The 9,038-nt window shown below is 40.7% G+C and overlaps 3 non-coding genes across 3 annotated transcripts; all 3 read left to right on the plus strand.

The window, feature by feature from the left end:
• Positions 1-4,816: 4,816 nt before the first annotated feature.
• On the plus strand, positions 4,817-4,888 carry trnah-gug (transfer RNA histidin (anticodon GUG)). Its single transcript has one exon. It is a non-coding gene; the product is annotated as a tRNA-His (tRNA).
• A 109-nt stretch (positions 4,889-4,997) lies between these two features.
• trnar-acg (transfer RNA arginine (anticodon ACG)) lies at positions 4,998-5,070 on the plus strand. Its single transcript has one exon. It is a non-coding gene; the product is annotated as a tRNA-Arg (tRNA).
• Positions 5,071-5,398: 328 nt separating this feature from the next.
• trnae-uuc (transfer RNA glutamic acid (anticodon UUC)) lies at positions 5,399-5,471 on the plus strand. Its single transcript has one exon. It is a non-coding gene; the product is annotated as a tRNA-Glu (tRNA).
• Positions 5,472-9,038: the final 3,567 nt, after the last annotated feature.

Here is a 9,038-nt window from a genome sequence, read left to right on the forward strand (position 1 = left end):
TAATTCAAATCCATATTTTGGTGTGATTTATACACATGGGTTTGTCCATTCTGACTCTTGGACGCTTTATTATGTCCATTTTATGATGAAACAGGAAAAGACTTTGAAAATCATCTGTCATTTTCTGATCATGTTAAATATCAACACAACTAGACTGAAATATACAGGTAAGATATACAACTAATTGTAACATGAACAGAGCAAGATATAAACTGATATCTACTGGTTTCCTGTCAGGGTTGGGGACTGTTTTCTGGCCACTAAAAGCCCCCACTGCCTTTTTGTTGGTGTCCAGTCTCTGTCATTATGTCTAATAGGTGTCTCCTGTGCTTTGTTTAGGTTTGTGTATTTAAGTCACATGCTTGATTCACAAGTAACGGATGAATAATTTTTTCAAATAATGGCTCTATAATTAATCGCTTGTTATAATAGTACTTCAAATCATATCAAATAAATAAATAATCCAGATATTATATTTCTCTGATCCACCAGTGTGTCTCCACATCCTTATTTGAAAAGAAAAAAGGCCATGATATATTTACACCACACTGTCTGGGAGCCAAAGTCAAAACATTGCATGCAAACGACTGGCTTACATGGAAATCTGGTGACCAGCTAGAAGGGAAGATGCTTCCCTTCTTCATAATCTTCATGAATGTGTCGTTTGAGTGGTACAAACCATGGACTGGCTGCATTCATATTCTATTCAATTCAATTCATTTTTATTTGTATAGCGCTTTTAACAACAACTTTTGAACATTGTCTCAAAGCAGCTTTACAGAACATAAGAAAGAAAAAACATAGTGTAAAAAGTCCTACTGTATGTTCTTATGTAAATCATCGACATAGTAACACGATTCAAGTAACACCCCCCCCCCCCCCCCGCACTTAGTGTTTCCTGTACCTTGATTAAGTCTAGGTCAGCCGTGTGCTCTGGTTTATGGCCTTGTCCTTAAAAGACTTTGTGCATCTGGTATAGTTCTTTGTTTTGATTGATTGACAAGTGCTCTTTTGAACGCCTTATGGATTTATTTTGTGGACTAATTAGAATGACTTTTTGGAAGTATTGACTTTGTTTTTTGATTAGACTCCTGTGAACCTTTTGTATGCTTTTGGATTAACCTTGTGGATTTTGGGGATTTATTCTTTGGAACTACTGTCAAGTCTTTTGAGCTGACTTGTTGGATTTGTTTTGTGGATTATTTGACCTGCATTATTATCTAATTAAAGATAAGTAAACATTTCTCCAGAACTGTGATCTGGTTATCTGCATTTGTGTTCAGCCCCCTTTGATTGTGTTCAAGTTTTCTCACTAGTCCTGCCCTCAGTCGCTGCCATAACCCACTGTTTTATTTATATATATATATTATTCATTCAGAGATCTAGTGAAGACCACACCTCTATGGGTCAGGGCTGCAGGGCTATTTTGGCATCAAAAGGAGGAATAACAATATTAGGCAGGTGGTCATAATGTTATGGCTTATATATAAGCCTTATATATATATATACACTACAGGTCAACAATTTTAGAACACCCCAATTTTTACAGTTTTTTATTGAAAATTATTCAGTTTAATGTCTCATTGCACTCTGAAATGAAAGCATAGTACAAATAAGCAATTGGAGTTAAAAAAGAAATCATGGAATCAATTTCTAGACCAAAATGTATTCTAAACTTTTGACTTATCGAAGTAGCCACCTTTGGCAGATCTAACAGCTGAACACACTCGTGGCATTCTTTCTACAATAGAAATCAAATATTCTTCAGAAAGTTCTTCCCAAATCTGTTGCAGAAGTTTCCATAAATGTGTGGCACTTGGTTGCTTTGCTTTCACTCTTCTGTCCAGTTGATCCCAAACCAGCTCCATGGGGTTTAAGTCTGGAGACTGTGCTGGCCACTCCATGTTTTCAAGCTTACCATCTTGTTCTTTTTTCCTGAGGTAGTTCTGGCATAGCTTGGACTTATGTTTTGGGTCATTATCTTGCTGTAGGATGAACCCCTGACCAACTAGGTGCATACCAGAGGGTATTGCATGGTGCTGCAGAATGCTGTGGTAGCCATTTTGGTTCAGGGTGCCTCTCACTCTGTACAAGTCACCGACCCTGGATCCAGCAAAACAGCCCCAGACCATCACACTTCCTCCTCCATGTTTGACAGTTGATGCCACACACTGTGGAACCGTCCTTTCTCCTACTCGACGGCGTACAAAGATCCTGCGTGATGAACTGAAGATTTCAAATTTTGATTCATCAGTCCATAATACCTTCTTCCAGTCTTCAGTAGTCCAATGGCGGTGTTGCATGGCCCAGGCAAGCCTCTTTGTCTTATTCTGACGTCTTAGTAATGGCTTTCTTGCTGCAACTCGTCCTGTCAAACCTGCAGCTCAAAGTCTTCTCTTCACAGTTGAAACTGAGACTTGCTTACTACGACCACTATCAAGCTGTGCTTGAAGCTGTTGTCCTGGGAGCTGCCTATCACGCAAACTGTTAACTCTCAGAAATTTGTCCTCTGATTCAGTTGTGGCTTTGGGTCTGCCAGACCTCTTCCTGTCAGAGTTTGCCCCAGTTTCTGAGTGCCTTTTGATGGTGAAGGAAACTGTACTCACTGACACCTTGACTTTCTTTGCAATTTCTCTGTAGGAAAGACCTACATTTTTAAGTGTTATGATGGTCTGTCTCTCTTCCGTTGTTAATTGCCTTTTTCTCGCCATTTTTGTAGCAACACGCTACTTTCTGCAGTACAATACTGTTCAACTGATGCTCACGAGGGTATGGTACCACAGTGTGTTCCAACACTGCTTTTATGCAGACAGAGGGGGTTGTAAGTAATCCAGAAAAGTTGGAACACCTGGAGGAATTAGTAGCACCAGCTTTCAAGGCTTGATCAACCTCCATTGCTGCAGAACAGCTTTAAATTGTTAACCATTTTGTGTTCCCTGAAAAAGGCCTTTTTGTATAATTCTGAAATGTACATTATTTTTCAGTTTTGGGGAACCTTACCTTTTTTTTAACCTCTGGCAGTTCACCACTTACCTTTGTACCATTTCAAGCTATTCATTGGACTTGAACGACTTGAATTGCAATAAATAACTGGAATAATTGGGGTGTTCTAAAACTTTTGACCGGTAGTGTATGTGTATGTGTATATACACACTTTACTGTGCAAACAGTGTGTATGTGTAAAAATAAGAATTACTAAGAAAGAAAAGCTCAGATATTTAGAGACAGACCTTTTTTATTTATATATCTATTATATAAGTCAGTATGAGTGAGAGTGAGGGGAATCACCTAGTCCCACCCCCTGTGAGGAGTCCATCCCCTCTGTACACCATCATGGCACCTGTTAGGGGGTGGGATTAGACAGCAAGTAAACAATTTTGTCCTCAAAGCTGATGTGTTAGATGCAGAAAAAATGGGCGAGCGTATGGAGAAGGGCCAAATTGTGATGGCTATACGACTGGATCAGAGCATCTCCAAAACTGCAGCTGTTGGGGCATGTTCCCAGTCTGCAGTAGTCAGTATCTATCAAAAGTGGTCCAATGAAGGAACAGTAGGTTATGGCAGCGACTGAGGGCAGGACTAGTGAGAAAACTTGAACACATTCAAAGGGGGCTGAACACAAATGCAGATAACCAGATCACAGTTCTGGAGAAATGTTTACTTATCTTTAATTAGATAATAATGCAGGTCAAATAATCCACAAAACAAATCCAACAAGTCAGCTCAAAAGACTTGACAGTAGTTCCAAAGAATAAATCCCCAAAATCCACAAGGTTAATCCAAAAGCATACAAAAGGTTCACAGGAGTCTAATCAAAAAACAAAGTCAATACTTCCAAAAAGTCATTCTAATTAGTCCACAAAATAAATCCATAAGGCATTCAAAAGAGCACTTGTCAATCAATCAAAACAAAGAACTATACCAGATGCACAAAGTCTTTTAAGGACAAGGCCATAAACCAGAGCACACGGCTGACCTAGACTTAATCAAGGTACAGGAAACACTAAGCAAAGTATTTGTGGAGGAAAAGGGTGACTTAAATACACAAACCTAAACAAAGCACAGGAGACACCTATTAGACATAATGACAGAGACTGGACACCAACACAAAGGCAGTGGGGGCCTCTAGTGACCAGAAAACAGTCCACAACCCTGACAGGAAACCAGTAGATATCAGTTTATATCTTGCTCTGTTCATGTTACAATTAGTTGCATATCTTACCTGTATATTTCAGTCTAGTTGTGTTGATATTTAACATGATCAGAAAATGACAGATGATTTTCAAAGTCTTTTCCTGTTTCTTCATAAAATGGACATAATAAAGCGTCCAAAAGTCAGAATGGACAAACCCATGTGTATAAATCACACCAAAATATGGATTTGAATTAAAACACTTAAGAGAAACATTATTTCAGACTTTTGGATAACAGCTGGATAGATTTTATTTGATAATTATGTGCAGTATTGAGATTAAAATTTATACTTGATTTGGATTGGTCAGAAGGTGTTCAGCATGGACCTGATAGCAGTTCAGGTTTCAAATCAAATCTCTCTTTTTTAAAGAATGTCCTCTTTCTGATTATATATATACAGTTATACAAACCAAAAAATAGTCTATGTCAAATATGTACAGAAGAAACTGAATTTGAGTTTAGAGACTAACTAACTAACTAACTAACTAAATATAATCACAATCGTTTACATCAGCAAACAAAACATTAATATAAATTATGTATACACAGGCCAGAGGGGCGCCAGAACGCATATCACAACATGTAGCAGCTCCTTTTACCAGCCGGCCCAGGTGCATGGGATGCCGTGATCGTATAGTGGTTAGTACTCTGCGTTGTGGCCGCAGCAACCCCGGTTCGAATCCGGGTCACGGCATTGGCTTTTCCACATCACCGTTGAACGCTAGGCATGGCTTTTGACCGCTGGCTGTTTGTCACTTGAAAAGCATAAAAAGGTAGGACCCCGCTCCCCTTAAAACTCACATGGGCCAGTGGCGCAATGGATAACGCGTCTGACTACGGATCAGAAGATTCTAGGTTCGACTCCTGGCTGGCTCGGCTGCCTTTTAAGAGCCCAGAGGTGTGCCACAAACTCCAGCTGCCAAATTGCTGGCAGAGTAACACCTCCCACAATCCCTGAAATGCGGAGAGTCCTGTACTGGGAGTTACGCTGGTTTTCTGCACCAGGAACACCAGCCCACGCTCTGTCTAGCAGCTGATTTTCCGCTGGAGTGACAGCTCGAGTAGCTGGATATTCGGTCAGTGCTGGCCGATTTTGTGCTCTGCAATGCAAGGTTCCCATACAAAGCTCTGGATGATACCGCGCTGGAGCTCAAACTGCTTGGTGGTCGAGTAAAATGCTGATCTCAACTCTCCTGGGGCGCCCTCCCATATGGTCTAGCGGTCAGGATTCCTGGTTTTCACCCAGGTGGCCCAGGGTTTGACTCCCAGTATGGGAACGTGACTTTATTGGATTGCCCGCAGAACTGGCAAGGAGTTCACCAAATCGCTGAGTTAATAACGGCTGGGAACGCTTCCTCAACGGAAACCAAAAACGATCACTGATTGCAGCCAGCAGCATGTTGGTGTTGTGTTCATTTCGATTCACTGCACAAAACATTACATAACTGATTTGTCATCACTTATTTATTTGTAGGCTCCCCGTAAGGCTCCCATGGGCCAGTGGTGCTACCTGAAGAACGATAGTCTGGGTCAGCCGGCCAATCACAGCTCACCCGGGAAATCTTTCTCGCCCAATCACATCGGCCCGTTACATCTTTCGTCCCCAATCCCTGCGCTGAAAAGATGGACAGACAATGATGGCCGCGCCCATAGCGAGCCAATCGAATCTCTCGCAATTTTATCGTTCTCCGCTAATCGCAACAATGGCCCGCCCACGGCAATCGATGGATCTTGCGCGCTAATGATGTGTCATTCAAGTCAAATGTATTCGCATAATTACAGTGTCATCCATCAATCTAACCTAACACTAGCCTACAATCTCCACAGAAGGTTGATCTGAAAAAGAGGCCTCAGTCTGGGAATTCCTCCACATCTAAGAGTACATCCCCTACCCTGACTCCATCGCCATCCCCAACTCCTAAGCCTCTAATTGGTGAAACCCTGTCTTCTGCTTCTTCCCAACCATGTTCTAAAAGTAGTGGTGGCTCCAGCAGTGGCAGCATCACTGATGAAGGTCAGTGCAAATAAAGATGATCAGACTTTATGGTGTGTAGGAATGTACTCTCATTCACACTATTGCAGTTATACAGTAGACATACTGATGACTAAAAATAATCAGAATGAGACGGTAATAGGAGCAAATGAAAACATTTATTAAAGTAAACTATATAAACACTATACAACTATAAGTTTATTTACAACAATATTATTTGCAGCTACTATTTATACTAATTACTATTAGAATAAGAATGTCCTTTTTTAGCAGGCTGTGATTGTTATAAAATTAGCTTTTGATGCTTGTTATTTTAATTATTATTCCTTAATTACTCATTACCACATCTGTTTGACAACTACATCATTTTCAAGCCCAGTAACTGAAAGTGTTTTGCACAAGGAAACAGTCTATCATCATTCTGAAGTCACCTGGTTGTTAACTGCTGCCAGACGCATCACAATCTTCTTCCCCATAACGAACAAGAAGTTGATTGTGGATGCAGGTAAGATGAATCTGAATATAAGACAGCACATAATATAAGTTAAAGCAGAGTGAACTTCCCCTGAACAAAAACAGCAGCTAAACAAAGGTTTTACTCACAGCGAACGCCTCACGGAGAGCATGCAGCTTCAGGCCGATATCAGTTACCCCTCTCTCTGTAAGATGGTCCCTAAGAAACAAAAGATTTACATGCTTAGTGTATTAAACATACATTACTCCTTTATACCATTAAACTGTGAAGAGAAGCGTACCAAGTAAAGGGCACCTCCATCTCCTCTTGGCTAAGGCTCTCCTCACTCTCCTGCAAGACACATTAGCAATAAATCATTAAAACTCACACAGTAAATGTTACAGCCTCCCATTCAGGGGAATAGCAGCATCTGTAGATACACATCAGGTCTGAAACACGGAATTACCTCAGAGTCGTACTGTTCCTCTGAATCACTGTGGGGAGAGTCAACCTGCTCCTGCTCCCAGGTGGAGGTGTTCACCTGACCATCTTTAGCCACATGCAGGAACGTGCAGGACACCTTTTTAAAGGTTTGCTGTTAATTTAAAAAATATATAAAAACACTGCAGACCCATATGTGTACAAAATTCCAAGAGTTACTATCTACAACAAAGACTTCATGACATTGCAATAAATTTACCACATAATCCTCAAGTGGCTCCATGATGGTTTCCACCCGGTTACAGGAAAGGAGCTCTGTAACCTTCCCATATTCAGCCTTAAGAGAACAATTTGAAGTGAACACAATTAGTCACTGCAACTAACAAAAGTTTTGTGACGCCACAACAGATAATCCCTCACCTGTATGACAGTGAAATGGTCCTCGATGGTGGTCTGATAAGGGAATCCCTGCAAATGACAATTAGCTGAAACTCAAGATCTACTTCTCAAAAGTGTTCATCTAATAATCATTAATATCAATTCTGGTCGAAGTAGCGCGTCTTGGTGGTTTTAAACCAGCAAATCCACTCTCAGGACCCCTTATCATCCCGAGGAAGTATCCCTTAACGTCCACTGCCTAGAAATAGAGAAACTAAACATTAGAACTTGTAAAGAAGGATGTGTGTGTGTTTGTATCTCAGCTGTAGCACTGTACAATACCCCAGACAGGAAGGTAAAGGTGCGTGCAGAGAGGAACTGGATATTTCGGCAGGCGCTGATCGGCTCGCCAGCATCGAGCGTCTGTGAAATGAAGAGCATGATGAACATAACTGCTTCCTATCACAGCCATTTTATAATAACACAAGTAACATTCTCTCACTTTCTTTACAGTCAAAACAACCCTGTGAAATACAGTGATCAGATTTAGTAAATAAAGGAAAGGTTTGGTTACCAGAAGGAGTGAAGATTCCTGGTCATGTTCGTTTGGCAACAGCTGTAGGTTTGGCTCAACGACCTTAAAACACACAAACACAATTAGTAACTGCAATTAACACAATTTAGTGATGACACAATGAACAAGCCCTTACCTGAATGCCAGGGAAATTGTAATCACAGTTGTTATGAAAAGGGAATCCCTGCAAACGACAATTAGATGAAACTCAAGATCTACAACCACATTTCATTTAAGTTCTCTTTTAATAATCGTTAAAGTGGAATCTCTTCATGAGAGTAATAAATACCGTGATTACCTCGAGAGTCCAGCAGTGTGCGGTTTCAAGCCAGCAGAGCTGACTCTCTGGACCCCTTAATAACCTGAGGATGTCTCTCCTAAGGTCCACTTGCTAGAAATAAAGAAACAAAACTAAACATTAGAACTTGTAAAGAAGGATGTGTGTGTGTTTGTATCTCAGCTGCAGCACTGTACAATACCCCAGACTGGGAGTTGGAGGAGTCTGCAGTGTTGTACTCAACATTACAGCAGGTGCTGTTCAGCTCACCAGCACTGAGGGGCTGTGAAAAGTAGAAGATGAGGATCATCAGTGTTTTTTATCATAGCAGTTTCACACTAACACTTTCAAACATTCTGTCACTTGGAAAATCCAGGGATCAGATTTAGCAAATAAATGACAGGTTTGGTTACCAGAACAACAGCTGAAGATGTGGAGTGAGTTTCTGTGGGTAGCTGCGGCAGGATTGGCTCAACAACCTTAAGACACACACACACACACACACACACACACACACAGACAAAAGCAGCCTACACGTTTCAAATGTAGTTAAAATATTTTACTGACACATACCTGGAGGACTGAGGGAGTATCTGACGATTCTCCCAGCAAATCCACAGCTTCTGCAATAAATTAGTTTCATGTAAGTTTAATTACAACTAATATTTTCTGTTAAATGTAAAACATTAAAATGGCCAAATTTATAAGGTAGTAGAGAGAGAGAGAG

The sequence above is a fragment of the Hemibagrus wyckioides genome, unplaced genomic scaffold (assembly GCF_019097595.1).
Source record: "Hemibagrus wyckioides isolate EC202008001 unplaced genomic scaffold, SWU_Hwy_1.0 Contig7, whole genome shotgun sequence".
NCBI classification, from domain to species: domain Eukaryota; kingdom Metazoa; phylum Chordata; class Actinopteri; order Siluriformes; family Bagridae; genus Hemibagrus; species Hemibagrus wyckioides.